The sequence below is a fragment of the Barbus barbus genome, assembly GCF_936440315.1.
Source record: "Barbus barbus genome assembly, chromosome: 23".
Taxonomy (NCBI): domain Eukaryota; kingdom Metazoa; phylum Chordata; class Actinopteri; order Cypriniformes; family Cyprinidae; genus Barbus; species Barbus barbus.
In genome coordinates, this window is record NC_136751.1 from 1,832,303 (window position 1) to 1,854,486 (window position 22,184).

Here is a 22,184-nt window from a genome sequence, read left to right on the forward strand (position 1 = left end):
TTACCAGACACTGCTGGCTCCACACATGCAGCTGAGAGGCCTGGGAACATGGGGTATTCATCTAGACACTTGAATCACTTATGCTAAAACCTGACAACCATTACATGATTTCACTGTTTATGCTGCTAGCTCAGATCACCACAGTCGGACAACCACTACAGCAATCCCTGCATTTTAACACCCAGAAACACTCTGACGTTTGCTTTCAGTTCTTGTTCTGTTTTTAAACTGTAATATCTACTCTGTCTCAGTAAAAGGTCTTTCAAGGGCAACTCATGCCACACACTTAGTTTGGAGCTACTGCCACCTTGTGGTTAATATTCAAAAATGGCTCTGTGTAGTACATGCACAAGGTATAGGGAAAGTTATAATATTCCTTTTGAACTTAATTAAAGCAAGACATAAAAGACAAATCCTTTTTCCCCCATGCATTGGCCAGTTTTGGGCTATTTTACTTCCATAATTGTCTTCATTCACACAAGTGAAAATTAAAGATCCCAATAAAGTGTTATTGCACTTTATCTATTTGTATCTATAGATTCCAATTCCAATACCTTTAAAGGTAATTTTCTCAAAATCAGTTCCTATATATATTACGAAGGGTTTTACAGAGGGGTTTGTTCAGATTTACAATATTTTGTAATATACCCCCCCCCCAAAAAAAAGTTTATTTTATTTTTTTGGCTGCTGTTTTTATTTTATTTTTGGAGTGATACAAATTATACAAATAGAAATCCAAAATCCTCTCTGCAAAAAATGTATTTTTTATTTTAGTGTCAACAAAATGAAACAAGACTTTTCTTCTGGAAATGCTTGGAAAATAGTGCATATTTAATTAGTTAATGCATATATATTAAATATACAATTTCAGAAAATGTGCAATACAAAATAACTTGTCTTAATGTACTGCGATTAATCAACTCGTGTAAATATGGCAATTTATATTTAAAATGTTTACCCTTTGCATCAGTTGTGTCTTGCCTTAATTCTAGAAGTAAAAGAATATTTAAAAAAATGAACTGAATTAAATATATTTTTTTTCAAAACAAAAGGAGTAACAGCAGACAATATATTTAAAAAAATATATATATATTTCCGTAGTACTTAGGACATCTTACATCCATCTTGCAAATGATGCAGCTCTCCTTTCTGACCACACGAGGACAGCAGAATTTCAATCAGAGACAGTTCTCCACTGGTTTAACAAGCTGCTGGCTAATGACAGTTTCCTGCCAGATTAAATCTGTCTTCTTCTGGAGGCTCACTTGCCCATTAAGTCCCTTTAAGATTCCAGTGCTTTCACTAAAAGTTTAAAACGAATAGATCCATTAAATTCGGAGCCGTTCCTGGTTCATTTGACTGATATTCCACTGGGAGCTATTAAAGGACTCTTGCATTATGCACAATTTAACACACATTAAGTAAAATATGTATGTTAATGCATGATATGGATATTGTGCATTTCATTTGTATAGCTTTTCGTAATATGTTTTCAAAGCAGCTCTATCCAAAATGTGCCTTAAAGTCTCAAGTGTTCCTTCTTGCCAAAATCAACTGTGACAGGAAGAACACTGACAGCAGGGGGAGCATTTCCGGCCCTGGCACCGAAATGCATGACTGAATAAATATTACCTTATTTGATACAGTAAGACAATGTTCAATGCATAAAGATAATGAGTATGGATGGATAATGACGTACACAGTCCATCTTAAAAAGAGTGCAGATGCAAGGTGTGGTCAGAAGAATACTAACGAGTGTAAGACATTAAGACAAACATCCTCAAATGATAACCCTGCACAACTATATATATATATATATAGGAAACAGCTACTGGCAAACAGCATTTATCCCCCAAGTTTTTCCACTAACGATAAGTCAGCCTGAAGATTTTGCTGTCGTCTATTTACTCCAAAGCTGCATGACTTCTTTTTTCCCCATCAAGAAGAAATTTAGGTGAATTTTATTTTATTTTAGGTGAACTATTCCTTTAAGTACTGTATCTCGTCCCTGTGTTGGGCGCTTTCTTGGCCATGTGTTGTGATTAACAGGAACATGTGTTCAGCTGAATTAGATGAGTATTTTGTTAGATGGGTATAAAAGCGTAGGCTACCGTGGCACTCTTCGCGTGAAGACCGAAGAGTAAAGACACCGGGCAGGGACACCGGCGAAGGATACAAGTATCACTTTTTATTTTACCTCTTTCTACAACTTGTTTCACTTCTGTTTCAGTTTTTTATAACCATTTCTTACTATGCGTAAGTTGTGGGGTTTTTTTTTGCATGTATGTTTGACTCAGTTTTATTTCTTAGGATTACTGATAAACTAATGTAGTTTGATTTGTATTATTATGTCTGTATAGATTTTTTTCTTTCTTTTTTTTAAGTTTTAGTTTTATTTAATTTGAGTTATTTTAGTACTTCAACATACATGGAAACTATATATATATAAAATAAAATGGGTGTTTGGCTTAGTTATGTTAAAATCATTATTATACTCATACCTTTTGTTGTTTTAATATTTGAATTGTTTTTAGCTTTATTTTTTGTTTTCATTTAAATGTTTAGCTTTGAAATGTTGTTGTATACCTTTGTCATTTTTATTTAATTTCTTTATTTTCATAAATGTCTATATATAGTATTTATAACTTGTAGTTTTAGTTACTTTTTCTTATTTGTAAGTCCCTTGGGATAAAAGCATCTGCTAAATAGACAGCCATATCACCCTGCAGCCCAAGACTGGTTGCCCACTGAAGCTAAGCAGGGTTGAGCTGGTCAGTACCTGGATGGGAGACCTCCTGGGAAAACTAGGTTGCTGTTGGAAGAGGTGTTAGTGAGGCCAGCAGGGGGTGCTCACCCTGTGGTCTGTGTGGGTCCTAACGCCCCAGTATAGTGACGGGGACACTATACTGTCAAAAAAAGCACCGTCTTTCGGATGAGACGTTAAACCGAGGTCCTGACTCTCTGTGGTCATTAAAAATCCCAGGATGTCTTTCGAAAAGAGTAGAGGTGTGACCTCGGCATTCTGGCCAAATTTCCCCATTGGTCTCTGACCATCATGGCCTCCTAATCATCCCCTTACACTGATTGGCTTCATCACTCTGTCTCCTCTCCACCAGTAAGCTGGTGTGTGGTGGGCGTTCTGGCGCACTATGGCTGCCGTCGCATCATCCAGGTGGATGCTGCACACTGGTGGTGGACGAAGAGACACCACCCCTCACAATGTAGAGCGCTTTGAGTGCTTAGAAAAAGCAGAAAAGCGCTATATAAATGTAATTAATTATTATTATTATTAAATGACTTAAAGTAAAAGTACTTTAATCACAATTTCATCAGAATATGTACATGACCGTGAGTAAATCATGACTTAAAAGGGGAAACATCAATGAGTGCAGTCACTTTTGTATAATGTAACTAAAAATCATTGTGAAAAAGAAATGCACTGAATATATATATATATATATATATATATATATATACACACACACACACAGTGTGAAAAAGTGTTAGCCCCCTTCCTGATTTTTTATTTTTTTGCGTGTTTGTCACACTTTAATGTTTCAGATAATCAAACAAATGTAAATATTAATCAAAGATAATATTTACATTTGATTAATGTAATCAATATTGATTAATATTTGATTAAAACTTTGATTAATATTTAAATTTGTTTGATGATCTCAAATCATGAGTGTGACATGCAAAAAAAAAAAAAAAATCAGGAAAGGGCTAACACTTTTTCACACCACTGTATATGTATATATGTATATAAATTGTATCAGTTGGGGGTTCGGTGCCTTGCTCAAGGGCACCTCAGTCGTGGTATTGAGGGTGGAGAGAGCGCTGGACATTCACTCCCCCCAACTACAATCCCTGCCGGCCGGAGTCTCGAACCCACAACCTTTGGATTACGAGTCCGACTCTCTAACCATTAGGCCACGACTTCCCCCTATAAGTCATTATAATCAGTAATTATGTCCCCACTGGATGCCAAACAACAAATGCCTCGTTTATAATGGGTTTTATTGTATTCGTCTCGCCAGGAAAGGCCATCTCAATACAGTAAGGGGTGTAACATTTCCGTCTCAAGCTTGAGGTATTCGGCCAAACACAACACACTGGATAGCTGGCCAATCAGAGCCCGCCTCGATTCTCAGAATGATGAGCTTTGTAAAAATTGATGCATTTCAGAAAGGCAGAGAGCATAGAGGAGCAACAATAATGTACAGTATGTGGAAAATAATGTGTTTTTTAGCAACGTCGCATGACCCCTTAAGGTGAAAAGGGGTTTTCAAGCATCAACACAAGTTAAATACACATTTTATTTTTCTTCTGTACGTAATGTGCTCTGTTTAATTGTATTTTTGACTGAGCAAAAAATGATGACTATCGTACATTTGTACCATGATTTACAGAGGAAATCCACTAAAATGCCATTAAGTATAAAAATATTTATATATATAAAAAAAAAAAATCATGACAGAAATATTTATAAGATCATTAGATGACATTTAAAGACTATTTAAAGATCACGGTGAAGCCCCCAAAAACTTTTTGATTTTAAATCTTAACCAATCTTCAACACTATCCTTCACATTAGGTTTTAAATAATTATATTTATATAAATTATTATTATTATATAGTAATTTAAAATATAATAAAATTCAGTACGATCACTTATTCTTTTATATATTTTAGTAAGTACAGGTCAGAGTAGGTATTATTTCCTTTTTGCATGAATATATATGTTACACTGAATGATGATGCAAATCATTTCACCCATATTTTGACATTTAATTTCTACAAAAGTTTAACGGATTTGAATTACAGAAACGCAACAGTGTATTGTGTAAGCCAGGTTAAAGAGATGGGTCTTTAATCTAGATTTAAACTGACAGAGTGTGTCTGCTTCCCGAACAACATTAGATAGATCGTTCAAGAGTTTGGGCACTAAATAGGAAAACGATCTCCCACCCGCAGTTGATTTTGATATTCTAGGTATTATCAAATGGCCAGAGTTTTGAGATCGCAGCAGACGTGAAGGACTATAGTGTGATAAGAGCTCACTCAAATACTGAGGTGCCAAACCATTCAGGGCCTTATAGGTAATTAGCAAGATCTCAAAATGTATATGGAGCCAGTGCAGTGTTGACAGAACCGGGTTAATGTGGTCATACTTCCTGGTTCTAGTAAGAACTCTAGCTGCTGTATTGTGAACCAGCTGGAGTTTGTTAGACATGCAGAGCAACCAGCCAATAAAGCATTACAATTATCTAGCCTCGAGATCATGAACGCATGAATTAATGTTTCTGCATTTGACATTGAGAGCATAGGTCGTAATTTAGATATAGGTTTAAGATATAGGTTTTACAAATGCTAGAAACATGTTTTTCGAAGGAGAGATTGCTATCAAGAAGTATGCCTAGGTTCTTAACTGATGACGAAGAATTGACAGGGCAGCCATCAAGTATTAGACAGTGATCTAGGTTATTACATGCAAAAGATTTTGGTCCAATAATTAACACCTGTTTTTTGGGGGGGTTTCATCGGGCCATGAAGCAATATAGAGCTGGGTATCATCAGCATAACAGTGAAAGCTAACACCATGTTTCCTAATGATATCTCCCAAGTGTAACATGTAAAGCATGAAAAGTAAGGGGCCTAGTACTGAGCCATGAGGTACTCCATACTGCACTTGTGATTGGTATGATACCTCTTCATTTACTGCCACAAATTGAGACCGGTCAGATAAGTGAGATTTGAACCATGCCAGTGCACTTCCTCTAATGCCAACATAAGTTTATACAAGAGGAAAATGAGTGGAATTGTTCCTCAGGGGATCTATAGCGTACTATCTGATGAGATACTTTGGCTGACAGCTGCATGGTTGCAATTTTCTCTCTAATAGTTTTTTTTACATCCCATCTAGGGCTGGGGAGCCAGTAACAAAACAAAAGTACATGAAACCCTGGAGAGAGAACCAGGGCATCCAACCTCCTGTCCCAGAATCAACACGAACACCAATTCAAATTAATATCTTTTTAATTTGAATAAAGAAAAACAAACAGAAACAATCTCCCAGAAAATGTTATCAAACATATAGTGAACAAAAACTTCAGGGGAGAGCTAGGCCAAAATAACAAACAAAACCAAACTAACTAACCCGATGATATTTATAAATGACCTAGAAAGAGATAACCCAGAAATAAAGTACACAAAACTTCCCTCTCTTCCTATCTACCAATAGACTCTTAAAAATAAAGATGCTTCAAAAGGTTCTTCAAGCGATGCCATAGAAGAACCAGTTTTGGTTCCACAAAGAACCATTCAGTCAGAGGTGCTTTAAAGAACCATTTTTTCTTTTTTTTATAATCTGAAGAACCTTCTTTCCCCACTAAGAACCATTTTTGAAACCGAAAGGTTCTTCGGATGTTAAAGGATCTTTATGGAACCATTTAGACAAAAAGGTTCTTCAAATGGCATTGTGAAGCACCTTTATTTTTAAGAGTGTAACCAGGAGAAAAGAGAAGTACAAACAAGTCCCCCTACGTTCCCTAAAATAAAATAAAAAAACAATAATAAAAAGAAACAAAAATATTAAACAGTTAACATTAAACACTATTAATCAAATGGGTTCAAACAACTTCAGTTCTCTTTCTGCTTAAGAACACAAAGTCCTGAGTTCAGTTACTCAGAATTAAATCAAAATCAAACAACAAATGAATCTGGGCAACCAGGAGGAAGAACGGCCCTGGCGAAAATAAGTCTCTCTCAACTCCTCCACAGATCCACCACTTCTTATATTTCCACTTCGTCCCGTCATCATCCAATCAGCCCAGGCATCACAGATTGAACACAGCTGATTGGAATTCCTATCTCATGACGAGGGAAAGAGAGGGAAAAAGAGATGGGAAGAAAGCAAACAAAACCACATCCGACACACACACATATTTATACACAATTACAAAAAAAAAAAAACACCCCCATCACTATTTTTTTTTCCCCATACAAAAAATAAAAATCTGCGTCACCCATCCGCTCCGCACACTCGGGACAACACATCATCAACTACATTGTCTGAACCCTTCCGATGTTTAATATCAAGGTTGTACTCCTGCAAAACGAGAGACCACCACATCAAACACTGGTTTGACTTAGACATTTGTGACGAAAACACTAATGGATTGCGATAGGTGTACACTTTAATGGGGCTCCCCAGATACACTTCAAAATGTCGAAACGCCAGTACCAAGGCCAGCGCCTCCTTCTCAATTGTGCTGTAGTTACGCTGACACTTTGAAAATTTCTTAGAAAAATAACTCACAGGGTGCTCAATACCCGAGTCATCCTCCTGCATCAGCACTCCACCAGCTCCAACAGCACTCGCTGAAAAGATTCAGGAGCCGAGACAACTGGCGTGTTATCAGGGGTGGACTGGGGCCAAAAGGTGGCCCTGGACTTTTTGGCACAGAGCGGCCCACCAAACCCGGACTGCAACACACCGCACCACTCAGTAAATGACTGGCATACTTCTTTACATTACAGAACGCAGACTGTTTTATGGACCTTTCTATTGGTCATATACAGTTGTTGTTTTTTTTTTTCCTTTTGCAGGACCTTGACATCTATCATTTTAAGGAATAGAGCTCCAATTGTGGAAAAGAGTATACAAATTATTTTGATAATGAAAAATACAGTAAACAGTACTGTGAAAAATATAATGTTACAATTTAAAATAGCTGTCTTTTATGTGAATATATAGTACAATTATTTATTTCTGTGATGCGCAGCTGTATTTTCAGCATCACTCCAGTCTTCAGTGTCACATGATCCTTCAGAAATCATTCTAATATACTGATTTACTGCTCAACAAACATTTCTGATAAATATGAATGTTGAAAACTGTTGTGCTGCACAATATTGTTGTGGAAAATGTGATCGCATTTAGTCTTGGGTAAGATTATTTATTTTATTTTATTTCAACTAGGTTGCATTAAATTGATTTAAGTGACAGTAAATATATTTACACTTATTACGAAGTACTTATATTTCAAATAAATGCTGATTTTTAACTGAGAACCATTATACCAATAATAAAAACCATTATTAATAATTGATCACAAATCATAACTGATAATAATTAAGCAGCAAATTAAGCAGCATTACAATTATTTCTGAAGGGACATTGAAGATTGGAGTAATGATGAAAATTCCACTTTGATCACAGAAATAAATTACATTTTAAAATATCCTAAATAGAAAACCAATATTTAAGTGTAATGTTTTACTGTATTTTTGATCAAATAAATTAAATTTTCTTTCAAATAAATAAATAAAAAACCTTTATTTCATACTTTTAACCACCTAAAATAATGCATGTGTGAATTAATAAGCAAATTATATTTTTATTAAGCCTATAATATACATCACTTTCCAATGCACATCACTCTAAAGCAAAAGTTTTCAGATTTACAATGTTCTACAGTAAGATTGAGTATTTGTTTTATAACTTTTTAAACATTTTCTTAGACACATGAAATCAAGGAAGAAAGCCAGAGATATACATGAACTCTTATCTCATGTCTGCTGAAAACTGTAGGCTACCTTGTGACGAATAACGTAAATGGCATTAAAATCTGAGAAATTTGAAAAAGCCAGTAACAGTTTGCATTCCTGAAAATTAGCGTCTTTCATTTAACATTATTTATTTATTACTTACGGTATAAATGCTTGGAAATAATATTGATCGTTTTCATGTCCATTCATTGCAAGCCAACCAATAATCGCAATAAGCTTTGTGTTTTTTTTTTATTTTATTACAACACAGTCTCATCTTTCTGTAAATTTTAAGATCAAATGCAAACCATAAATGTGTTTTTCTCTTTTATTCGTAGTGAGGTGACTATATTGGACTCAGTTCAAGCGGCATGTGAATCAATTATATTTTCCTCTTTAATATTTGCATCACGAAATAAACATGAATAAATATTTGAATGCATTTTGAAAAAAAATAAAAATTAGAACAATTTATACAAATGAATGTCTCACGAAATCGATCAATTAGAGTTTAAGAAAATATATAAGCCACATGTTATTGCTGTTTTTTGTGTGTGTGTGTGTTAAGAACAACAGGTTAGATGCCACAGACTTTTTTTTTTTTTTGCGGAGTGTAATTTTCACATTAATTTCCCGCAATATTATGATTTTACTATCATAATTTGGACTTAAATAAGATTAACGCCATACTAATTTAATAAAGTTATTTTTCAGTGTGACACTAAAATACGGCTGTAGGGTATTTGCACTGCATGCACTGCAAACACAATCATGGCACAGGGACCCAAAAAACAAAACTAAATGAATAAATAAAATAAATAAAAATAAAATGGTATTAAATTTGACGATCCTGACTCCCCATATCTCCTCATTGGAAGCGACTTTAGAGAGAAATGCATCTTTATGGATTACATAGGATAATGAAAGAGTTTTTAATATTTGATTTTAATTATTTCATTGCAAAGTAGTATTTTATTGCATTCTATAAATGCATTTATTATATCAGTGAGGCAAGTATTTGCTGAGTTTCTGTTCAGTTTTTGTTAAGTGTTCCTGCCCAAGATCAAGACTGATGACACTGTGAGTGCAGAAATAAAACTATTTGCAGCTTCGAATGATGTATACTCTACCTTTATGAAGAACAGTTATGGCGTAATTACGTATTTTAATTTTCCACTCTTAACAAAAAAAATTCAAGTGATCTTAGTGCCTCCATGTCCTTCAAAGCGTGCCACTTTTAGCACAAACTATTTTATATTTATCACACATTTATCTTACATTTTTAATTGTGTATTGTGAAGTTTTTTTGTGTCTCAAATCGTGTTTATTTTCAGGCTAAACTGATCAAACACATGCTCAACGCATGGTGCTGGCCGCTTGGTATTTAAATATAAATAAATAAATACAACTTGAATTGAACAAACATAAAAGGTTCCAATCATGTTTCTAAATTAACTTAAATAAACTTGAACTTTTTTTAATGGCTGCAATAGCATCTGTGTAAAAGGGAAGAGAGAGAGAGAAGACACGGGCTCTGGGAGGAGAAGTCTGATAAGCTGTCAGACAAGGGCCTGGCCCGCGCAAGGCTCTATAGTCGTTCTCTTGTTTCAATGAAAAGCCCCCCCTCGGCTCGGCGGGCCCCCAATCTGCCCGGGCCCATATGCACCTGCATACCGTGCACCCAGACGCTACGCCACTGATTTCATCTTATGTCTTATCTACCCATAACCAGGAGAAAAGAAGAGAAGTACAAACAAAAAATGGCACCCTCCCCCTACGTTCCCTAAAATAAAATAAAAATAAAAAGCTCTAACAGTGATAAACTACAGGAAGTTCCATGACAATGACCTCGCAAAACCAACACAAGCGGATGTCTGTTTAATTTATTTGTACTTATTTACATTTTATTTTATTTTGAATTTGTCTGGTCCCCAGAAAACTACAATTTGTGTTCAAACTATAAAACCCACCACAGACTAGAACAGACATGCACCAAATATTGACAAGGCATATTTTCCTCACTCTGTCTGTATTAATGTACAAATAGCAGTCAGTAAGTTATTAAAAAAATAAATATTATTAAAAATGAACATGAATAAAATAAGTCATTTTTGAGTGATCTTTTTCATGTTGAAATGACTGTCTGCATGAAATAGCTCTGAATAATGATACAGCATACAGTTTTCGATGCGATTTGGACATTGGCTTTCGGAATATAGTTTCTTGGTTTAGCTACTGATTACAATGAAACATGCATGGGCCCCAAAATGAAAATGTTGTCATTAATCACTTACCCACATGTTGTTCCAAACTCGTAAAAGCTTCAAATGAAATCAAAACAACAAATGAATCTGGGCAACAAGGAGGAAGAGTGACCCTGCCGAAAAGTCTCTCGCAGCTTCTCCACAGATCCACCACTTCTTATATTTCCACTTCCTCCCGTCATCATCCAATCACCCCAGGCATCACAGATTGAACACAGCTCCTTGGAATTCCTATCTCGTGACAAGGGAGAGAGAGAGAAAAAGAGAAAGCAAACAAAACCACGTCTGACACACACACATATACACAATTACAAAATACATCAAATACATCCTCGGATGTAACCGTTTCGATCTTGGAAGTAAAGTAGTTCATAAAGTCATTACTGCGCTACTGTTGGGTAATGTCTGCACATGATGATGGCATATTTTTTTGTTAATTTAGCCACTGTATTGAATAAATACTTGGGGTTGTGCTTGTTCCTTCTAAAAGGGACGTATAGTAAGCAGATCTAGCAGTTTTTTAAGGATTTCCTGCAGGAGAGAGCATTTTCCCACCAAGCAATACAAAATAACCTCTTGAGACCCTGTGGCCTCATATGAGGACATTATATTTTAGTGAATTTCTCTGAGACTATACATGCCACAGTTCTAAGTCTGGATGTCATGTACAGAGCACATTCTGAGCTTTTCAGAGATACTAAATGATTGGATGTTTCACCATGACCACTCCCTCTCCTTGATCACGCCCTCTCCATGACCACTCCCTCTCCACGACCACTCCCTCTCCTTGATCACTCCCTCTCCATGACCACTCCCTCTCCACAACCACTCCCTCTCCACGACCACTCCCTCTCCTTGATCACGCCCTCTCCACGACCACTCCCTCTCCACGACCACTCCCTCTCCACGACCACTCCCTCTATATTCTATGAAATATTATATATTATTATAAACATCCGGTCAATTATTACAGTTATTATTATAGTTGAGAATCATCTTTATACAAAGTTTGGTAAAAAAAAAAAAAAAGTCAGTTGTTTTTGCCCATGCATGTTCATTCATGTCTTTTTACTCTTTCAAATAAATTGAGTCCCGAGGACATAACTTATAAATTATATATATATATATACACACATTATGCTAAATGCTCTAAACAATTTAAAGACATAAAGTAAGAAAAAAAACATTTTCATAAAATTTATTTCGGGGGTCTTAAGAGGCTAAGCTCGGTTCGGACGGGACTAGGTTTACAGGGGGTCGTTAGAGAAATTTGTATTTCACAGACCTGCTTGGTGATTTTAATCCCGTCTCAATCTGCCATGTCTGTGATTGCCGGTGCCTTTATTTATCTTATTTTTCTCACAACGCGTTTCCTTGTGTGTTTTACTGTGCTCATGTTTGATTTATTTGCATGCTGGGAAATAAATAAATCATAATGCAAACAATAATAAAATCAAGAGCCAGATCACTGTTAAGACTGGCTATTGTAATATCAGCGTCAAGTAAAATTATTCGGGTTCATTTCTGCACTCAATTACATAATCACATATGTACCTTTATGAAAATTAAACACGGGTTTACTACAAATAAAGAACTAAAGTAAAAGTAAAGTAACCATACATAAACATGGTATTTGTGTGATTTCTGGTAATCAATCCGAATGACAAACAGAGCACCCAGATGTCCAAAACAGACCCTCCACCTCTGTAACAAACGCGGAGATGTTAGTCTCATCTGAATATTGGTAACAGCAGGCGTCAGGTGATAAGAATCGAAACGCAAACGTAATTTATAAAACTAGTCTCGTCCGAATAGGGCTTCATTTAGTTTTCCTCCAGCTGCTCTCTTTATGCGGCTCAAGTTTATAACTGTAATCTTTGTGGGTAGACTCGTTTAAAGTAATGAAGTCGTCTGGTTTTAACCAGCTTTCTGTCAAACAAAGCACATCTAGTTTATGGTCAGTGATCATTTACAAAAAGTGCTTTTTTAGAAAGGGACCTGATATTCAATAAGCCAAAATCTATCATTTGTTTATCTGTATTATATCTGTAGCAGAAAAACAAGCTCCTAAAAATGCAAAAGAAAAAGAGGAAGGAAGGGGTGTGGAGAGTTTCGATTCTGTTTTCCTGTGTGTGTGTGTGTGTGCACTCTAGTATGCAGGGGATCAAGATCAGAAGATGTTCTGTTTGAATGGATGTTAAATGAGGACATGACTCAGTACTCTGTAAACTTACATAAACTGACTTCCTGTTTATGCTTACATGAGATATTCTGGATTTATTTTGATATAAATCTATGCTGAATTAATAATTAGCTATATTGGGAAATCACTTTATAAGAGAATTTGACTGACTGTCAAATAAGGGCCATTATATAACTAACAGGAAGTGAATATTATTCAAGCAGTTGACCATTATGTTTTTATGACCATTATGTCATTGTCTCCTCCTTACAGAAACATTCCTGTAAACTCCTAAATCAGGGCAATGACATTTAGTGAGATACCCTTGCAAAATTTTACATTATGAGCAGCTGGTTAAAAAAACAGGTTTATCACACAACAGGATTGTGCAAGACGCTTGGATCTGACCCACATCAGAGGAGTTATTTTGATGCATGGCAAAATAGCTGGAAAGACGTTCAAGTCTAAACAGCCAAATCATTCCAGAGATGAACTCTCTATACAAAAACAAAAATTAAGAATAGCTGACAGTATAAATGTGCCTAAGGCTAAGTTCACACTGCAGGTCTTAATGCTCAGATCGGATTTTTTGCTGAAATCAGATTATTAATTTTTTTTTGCACTGTTGTTCACATTGTCATTTAAATGCGACTGCCATCAGTCTCGTGTGAACCGTATACTGCCCTGAAATGAACCTCATGCGCAGAAGAAGACGTGATGTCAGACGCAGCGCACTGTTTGCAGAAATAAAAATGGATGCTGCTCGTGTTAGCGTGTGTTTAGCTAATTTAATGTGCAATCGGAGCCTAAATAACGAAGTGATATTATTGTCTATATATTGTCTGCCATTATGATTTTAATCTTCCTGCCTCCTCCAGTGCAGAATTGTGACATCTGTCACATTTCAATGACGTAAAAATTGCATGAAATGCGACATGGCCGTTCAGACTGAAGTCGCATTGCAAAACATCGGATATGTGTCCGATTTAGGACCACATATGAAAGTGGCCTGGGCCTGATTTGAAAAAATCGGATTTGTGCTGTTCAGACTGTCATAAGAAAATCAGATATGGGTCACATTTGGGCAAAAAAGTCGGATTTGGGCCACTTTAGCCTGCAGTGTGAACTAAGTCAAAGATACAGCAAACGTAATGCAGAGCCAGAATTGCAAAAACAAAGTGGTTCAGAAGTACAGGTGAGAATGAACATAAAACACATTTCTGATTCAAGAGGATGAATGCACGCTGAAAATGCAATGTCTGGAACGGAAGCGTTTAATAGGTGCAGTACCTCTTGCGGTCTGGGCATGTGCTACACTGGATTCAAATCTATGACATGATAAGTTCAGTGTTTAGTGGTTTAACATGGTGTGACATTCAGTCGACGTACATACAACAGGCTGCCGAGGAGAGCTTTCAGTGTGACTCTAACAGTGATAAACTACAGGAAGTTCCATGACAATGACCTTGCAAAACCAACACAAGAGGATGTTGTTTAAAGTAATGCAACGAAGAACAACCCAGAACAAGATTACCCAAACAGAAGATTATCTGCTTTTGTGTGATGTGGTATAATATTTAGTGTAAATGCTTGATCACCCTGTATATGTGTAATGTAACTTTTCTTTTTTTCTTACATTTATGTATTAATTTATTTTTATTATTTTTTTCCTATGCTCTGTCAATATGGCTGCCATAGAAGAAGAAACACTTCTAATTTTTTCAGCAAGTCTGAGGTGTTATAGCCAAACATGTAAATTTAGTAAACATTAATGTATCTATTTTCATAAATAATCTAATGTCTACATAAAATCGGTCACAAAAACAATGCAGTCTGTTAAAATAAATAACACACAATGATGCTTTCATGTCTTCACTGTGCAGGGTGGAAAAACGGACCTTAAAGGGGTCATATGATGCTTTTTTATTATTGTGTATTTGGTGTAACAGTCAGAATATGTTGACATGCTTTAATGTTCAAAAAACACATTATTTTTCAAATACTGTACATTATTGTAGTTCCTCTATGCCCCGCCTCTCTCAAACACTTCGTTTTCTACAAAGTCCCTCCTTCAGACAAGCACAGTCTGCTCTGATTGGCCAACTGACAGTGCATTATGATTGGCCGAACACCGGAAGCACTCGTCGGAAATGTAACGCCCCTTTCCATAATCGCGAGCTTCATCTTTCAAAATAAAAGTAAAAGACAGTTAATAATGTCCTTAGTTTTACCATCAACTCAAGCCCAAAAGGGGAACAGAGTTGCGCGATCGACAGTGAAGCTCGTAATGTTATGTGTTTGCACACAAGTCACGATTAAGAAAGCTGGCTCCACTGTGATGTGACCCGCTCGCGCTCTCAACTCTGCAATTGAACAGTCAATATCAAATACAGTCGCTGAATCGAAAGCGCCCGATTGTCATAGCAAAGTCAGAATTACCTCCTCTCCTAGGTTCATGAAACGGTCGTCCATAAAATGCGTTGCTGTTCTGTTTTAAGTAATATTGATGATTCCTATATCGTTAAGACTACTACTTTCAGAAAGCCAAATAAAGTGCTTTTACTTTGGCCTAGAAACACACATCTTCTCCCTGTAATGGCTACATCAACACTACAGTGGTCCGGTTACTGAAACCACGCCTTCTTTCTATGCGTGAACATTTGGGCGGCGTTATGCAAATATTTCCACATCGTGACGTAGACCTGTGGGGCGTGTTTGAATGAGCCGTTTTAGGGGGCGGGGCAGAGTCTTAACTTTTATAAAGAATATCTCTTTGGTTTTGAGACTTTAGTCTTTGCAACTTCAGGGATCTTATCTATGCACAAACAGCTTGCAACACTCCAAAGAGGAAGGAAAACTTGAAATAGCATCATATGACCCCTTTAATTGACCAAACATTACCATTACTAATGCACTTGCATGGTCTGTTTCAGTTCAGCCATATTCTTGGGATGTCTGGAATAGGGATGGGTACCGAAACTCGGTATTAAATCGGTCTCGGGGCTAAATTATGAAAGACCGGAGTATCGATAAGCTCTGACGTTATCGGTACTTCTGTCGGTATTGGAGAAATTAAGAAAACACACATACATTTATTGTTTCTCTCTTTCTCTCTCTCTCTCTATATATATACATATATATATGTCGCCAGCTGTTTTTATGTGCAATAATATTCAAACATTTGTCTATGATGCATTTTTGCTATGCGCAATTCAGAAGCCAGATCGCGCTCACGCGGAGCTTCAGCACACGCAACATGAAAGTCCTGTTTAATTATGATAGAAGAGAGAAGCAACTATTCAAACATCTGCTCACACTTTAGGCCTGTGGCTGTTATATTAAGCTAAGTATTTTTTTTTTTTTTTCGATTTTGGCTTCCAAGGATTATAGCCGCATTTCTTCTAGCACAACTCCCTTCCCTTCATAGCGGCGCGGATTCGTTCCTCCGAATCAAAACTTAACATCTGAATCAGCTCAATCAGTGATTGTTATAAAATGCCGTCTTTACTGTTGCTACATTGCAGGACATATTTGATAGTAAAACGTTGAAAGTACAATCTGCTGTTCCCCAGGCTGAAATGTGTGTGCGCGCGTGTGCCTGCGCGGCGGCGTGCTCCAAAACGGACAAGCACACTTTGAGCTTCGGCGCGTCGAAATAACACACAAAAATATGCCAAAAAATACACACACAATGTGTCAAAATGGCCGGTTATGAGAGTCTTCACTTTTATGTTTTAAGTGGACGAGAACAGTTGGGAGAAAATCCGATGCGTGTCAGTATATTGTCTTAAAGTGTCAGACTGGAGCTTGAGCCATCAATGTTAATCAAAGAACAAAATGCAAAGAGAAAATCACCCACAGCTCTTAATCTGAACAACGTTATAGCTTTAATAAACATAAATCTATCAGTACATACAGTGAAAACTATGCAGTGCTCATTGCTTTTGTAACTATTACTTACCTGAACATTAATATTAGTAGACCTTCATGGAAAAATGAAAGCACTGTTTATTTCATTTCGTTTGTGTGTTTGTTTTATTGTATTTGTCAGTTTGTTTTACTTTGTTTCTTTGTTCATGTTGTTACTGTATCTTATCTTATGTATATAAAACACTAAAAATACCTGCACACTGGTGCATTTACAAATTGATGAAGTGCAGGCATTTTTAGTGTTTTATATACATAAGATAAGATACTGTAAGAATATGAACAAAGAAACAAAGTAAAACAAAAAGTACCGATAAGAATACCGTTAAAGTACCGGATCGATAAGCAGTATCGATAAGAGTAGTAATACCGTTAAAACCTTAACGATACCCATCCCTAGTCTGGAAATCACCACTCTTCTCTTTTAGTATTTTACAAATCACAGGCACACTAACAGAGGCGTTAGCATTTCTCAGAAATGACTGTAAGTCTTGGACTCATTGTTTTTTTTTTTTTTTCTGCAGGGCATTGCAAATGTTTGGTATGCAAAACAAAACAAAAAAAAAACATGAAAACATTAATGTTTGTGTATTGTTTGTCTGTTATTGTCACCTAGTTGAAGATCAGATTACATTTTATGAACAGTTTATGTGGAAATTCATGCTAGAGTGCAACCCTTGCAACATATTATACCCTGAATGTCTTGGGAGGCATATTTGTCTGGTGATCACCACTGCATACTTAAGAAGTCTATGTTGTTATTTACTGTACCCTGTACTGCACACAGCTCTAACAGTGATAAACTACAGGAAGTTCCATGACAATGACCTCGCAAAACCAACACAAGCGGATGTCTGTTTAAAACAATGCAACGAAGAACAACCCAGAGCGAGATTACCCAAAGAGATTATCTGCTTTTGTGTGATGTGGTGTAATATTTAGTCTAAATGCTTGATCACCCTGTATGTGTGTAATGTAATTTTCCTTCTTTTTTAAGTTATGTTTTTATTTACATTTTATTTTATTTTATTTTGAATTTGTCTGGTCCCAGAAAACTACAATCTGTTCAAACTATAAAACCCACCACAGACTAGAACAGACATGCACCAAATATTGACAAGGCACATTTTCCTCGCTCTGTATTAATGTACAAATAGCAGTCAATAAGTTATTAAAAAATAAATAATATTATTAAAAATTAAAATTAATAAAATAAGTCATTTTTGAGTCATCTTTTTAATGTTGAAATGACTGTCTGCATGAAATAGCTCTGAATTATGATACAGCATACAGTTCTCGATGCGATTTGGATATTGTTTTTCGGAATATAGTTTCTTGGTTTAGCTACTGATTAAAGGGTTACTCCACCCCAACATGAAAATGTTGTCATTAATCACTTACCCACTTGTTGTTCCAAACTTGTAAAAGTTTCGCTCATCTTCGGAACACAATTTAAGATATTTTGGATGAAAACCGGGAGGCTTGCCCTTGTGAAAAAGTGCACTTAAGTATACTTTTATAAAGTGTACTTATTGCAGAAATAATATACTTTAAAAGAACACACATAAGTGCAAATTAAATGTTATTTTCATGCTTGAATACAATGTTATTGTAATTAACTTCAAATGTATCACATTTTAAAGAGATATTAAATGCAATAAGTTGAAATTGAGTGATTGTTTTTTTTTTTAAACACTTAAGTGGTACTATTTAGTACATATTTATATGTACTTTCATAATTGTTTCTAGTGTCATTAAAATATAGTTAAAGTGTACATTAATGTACTAACAAGCAATTAATGTGAATTAACAATACACTTAATCATGAATTAAATATAATATTTTCGTGAAGCTGCACACCATCTCTCCACAGTCTCTGTGAACGGAAATGTTCCAAAGAGGCAGGAAAGTCAGAAAAAAATTCCTTGAGGAAAGAAAGAACAATTGTTATAAAACATATCCAGTCATTATAAATGGTTCAGTTGAGTGAAAGCAATAGACACAGTTGAGGTCCAAAGTTCATATACACCTTGCAGTATCTGCTAAATGTTAATAATTTAAGCAGTGAGAGGGTAGAGGGGTTAAACAAATCATTAACACATAGCAATTTCTGCTCTGATGAAGCAGTTTATTCTGCAAGGTGTATGTCAACTTTTAACCACACCTGCATCACCTAAGAGGTGAATTACCTCAATCATCAGGGCAACATCGTAGAAGAATGCTGGGAGATGTTCCTTCAGATTTCCGGACCACACCATCTTCACTGACACTGGGCTTTAAAATAAATATAATTTTTACAAACATTTTTTATAAATCCCTACTTTACAGGGAATAAAACATAACTTTATCATTTACCCAAATATAGATAAATATCCCAAAATCTATGAAAATGAAGAAAGGTACCTTAATTGTTCTCTCACACATCTTCATGAAGAATATTCCTGTATTTACCACGACTGACACAGCAAGGCTTCTGTCCTCCTCCTTTGGTTTGTTACCTGTATGATGATTAGAGGGGATCTGTAAATGCACAGGTGGGAATATATTACTTGCAAATGGAAAAGATTCAAAGCATTTAAAATCCATAGGGATAGTGACTTAATATAGCACTTTTAGCTTGTCATGTTTGATCAGGGTGATCTGACTTACTTTTAACATCACGTGTTTCCACACTGTATCTCCAGTAACAAATCTGCACTGATCCTGCAAAATGAAGAACTCCAGATAAGTACAAAAATATTACATATTACAAACACAACCAGTGATGGAACATCTTTCTCTTCAGAAGCAAAAATAAACAACATTATTTCTAGAGGTGGCTGATATATTGAATATTAATGGTGGTTATAATGCTGATTATACAGGTGCATCTCAAATTAGAATGTCGTGGAAAAGTTCATTTATTTCAGTAATTCAACTCAAATTGTGAAACTCGTGTATTAAATAAATTCAATGCACACAGACTGAAGTTTAAGTCTTTGGTTCTTTTAATTGTAATGATTTAGGCTCACATTTAACAAAAACCCACCAATTCACTCTCTCAACAAATTAGAATACTTCATAAGACCAATAAAAAAAAAAAAACATTTTTAGTGAATTGTTGGCCTTCTGGAAAGTATGTTCATTTACTGTATATGTACTCAATACTTGGTAGGGGATCCTTTTGCTTTAATTACTGCCTCAATGTGGCGTGGCATGGAGGTGATCAGTTTGTGGCACTGCTGAGGTGGTATGGAAGCCCAAGTTGCTTTGATAGCAGCATTCAGGTCATCTGCATTGTTGGGTCTGGTGTCTCTCATCTTCCTCTTGACAATACCCCATAGATTCTCTATGGGGTTCAGGTCAGGCGAGTTTGCTGGCCAATCAAGCACAGTAATACCATGAACCAGCTTAATACCATGAACCATCAACGTCATTGAACCAGCTTTTGGTACCTTTGGCAGTGTGGGCAGGTGCCAAGTCCTGCTGGAAAATGAAATCAGCATCTCCATAAAGCTTGTCAGCAGAAGGAAGCATGACGTGCTATAAAATTTCCTGGTAGATGGCAGTGTTGACTGTGGACTTCAGAAAACACAGTGGACCAACACCAGCAGATGACATGGCAGCCCAAATCATCACTGACTGTGGAAACTTCACTCTGGACTTCAAGCAACATGGATTCTGTACCTCTCCACTCTTCCTCCAGACTCTGACATTTTTCCGCTTGGGCGAGCGCTTACCTCGTGCAGGAAATCACGCGCAGGCCAGCAAATCACTGAGAACGCGCAACCACTTTCCTGCAGAGTTTAGCTCCAGTTTTATCTCTCAGACGCTTGGGTATGCCGAGTATTCGGAGTTTATATGGACAGAACGCCACTATTCTGAACATGCTTTTCATACTTTTATGGACCTTGATAGTGCAATTTACTATGCAGTCAATGGGACAGTCACAAGACTCCTGGTTTTCAACTAAAATATCTTAAATTGTGTTCCGAAGAGGAGCAAAGCTTTTACGGGTTTGGAACGACATGGGGGTAAATGATTAATGGCAAAATTTTCATTTTTCATTTCAACAGAGTTGACAACTTTCACACATTCAGCTTGAGACTCACACAACTGGTACTGTTCTCACGCTCTCAAACCTAAACCTACCGCTAACAATAATGCAAAAACAATTCATTATAGTAATTACAACTGTTGTACTGTGTGAGAATAATTACATTATATTGATGTGTACATGCCCAGTAATTTTTGGTGTATCCCTTAGCCTTGAGCACTTCAGAATTTGGGCTGAAGCAGTAGGACATCTGGGGATTTCTCACCTACACTTTTATAAATCGTGAGGTTTCGACATAGGCCTACTACTCTTTTCACGTACAATTTCAGGCTCAGCGATGAACTCAAGAGTTTTCCACTTGTAAATACGACGTTGTTTGGTCATTCATTTACTTGAAAATCGTAATTACGATATTCAAGACCTCGCTTGAAGCACATAAAGCAATAACAAGCAACAGGGCTGATGCTGTCTCAGGTGATGATCCTAAAAAAACAGTGTGATCATGACATAGCTGTGATAGGCCTAACAGTTAAATGAACAAGAAGTTAACATAGAGCAACTTACATTTTTAACACATTGCTAGTTAGCTTGGCTGTTTTTGCTTCGCCAGTGAAATAGTTCCTGCCGTCTCGTCAAACCGTAGCATTTCGTTCAATGATTCATTCAGTTGTTCCTGAATAAATTAATCGTTTAAATTAATGATTCAATGACTCACTCATAAAGACATTCACTCGTCGCCACCTACTGGCAAACAATGATGTAACCTGATACATATTTGAAAATGAATAGGAAAAATAGACATTTCTTTTTTAAGTTTGCTGTTTATAATTGCTTACACAATTTTCTTTCTAAATATTACAAAATAGTTGGAAGACTAGAGTCACTAGAGTAAACTGTAGGCTGTTTTTTTTCTCAATAAACTTAATATTAACCGTAATTAAATTACATTATAAAATACTTACAATGTGCTCCATGAAAAATGGTATATTACTTATGTTTCTTAGATACCATAAAATGCAATGAATTTTAAAGAGCATCCTCTGTTTGTTGTTCACAAAGCAATATACACCAGCCTCTTATTTATGTATTTTTTTTTTTATTATTATTATCATTTTATTTATTTACTCTCGTTTGGCTCTCAGCGAAGGCGGTCACATTTTCTTCCTCTCCCTACGCTTATCTCCCCTGCTTGCTCTCTCGTCTTGTCCTTGTCTAACACGTA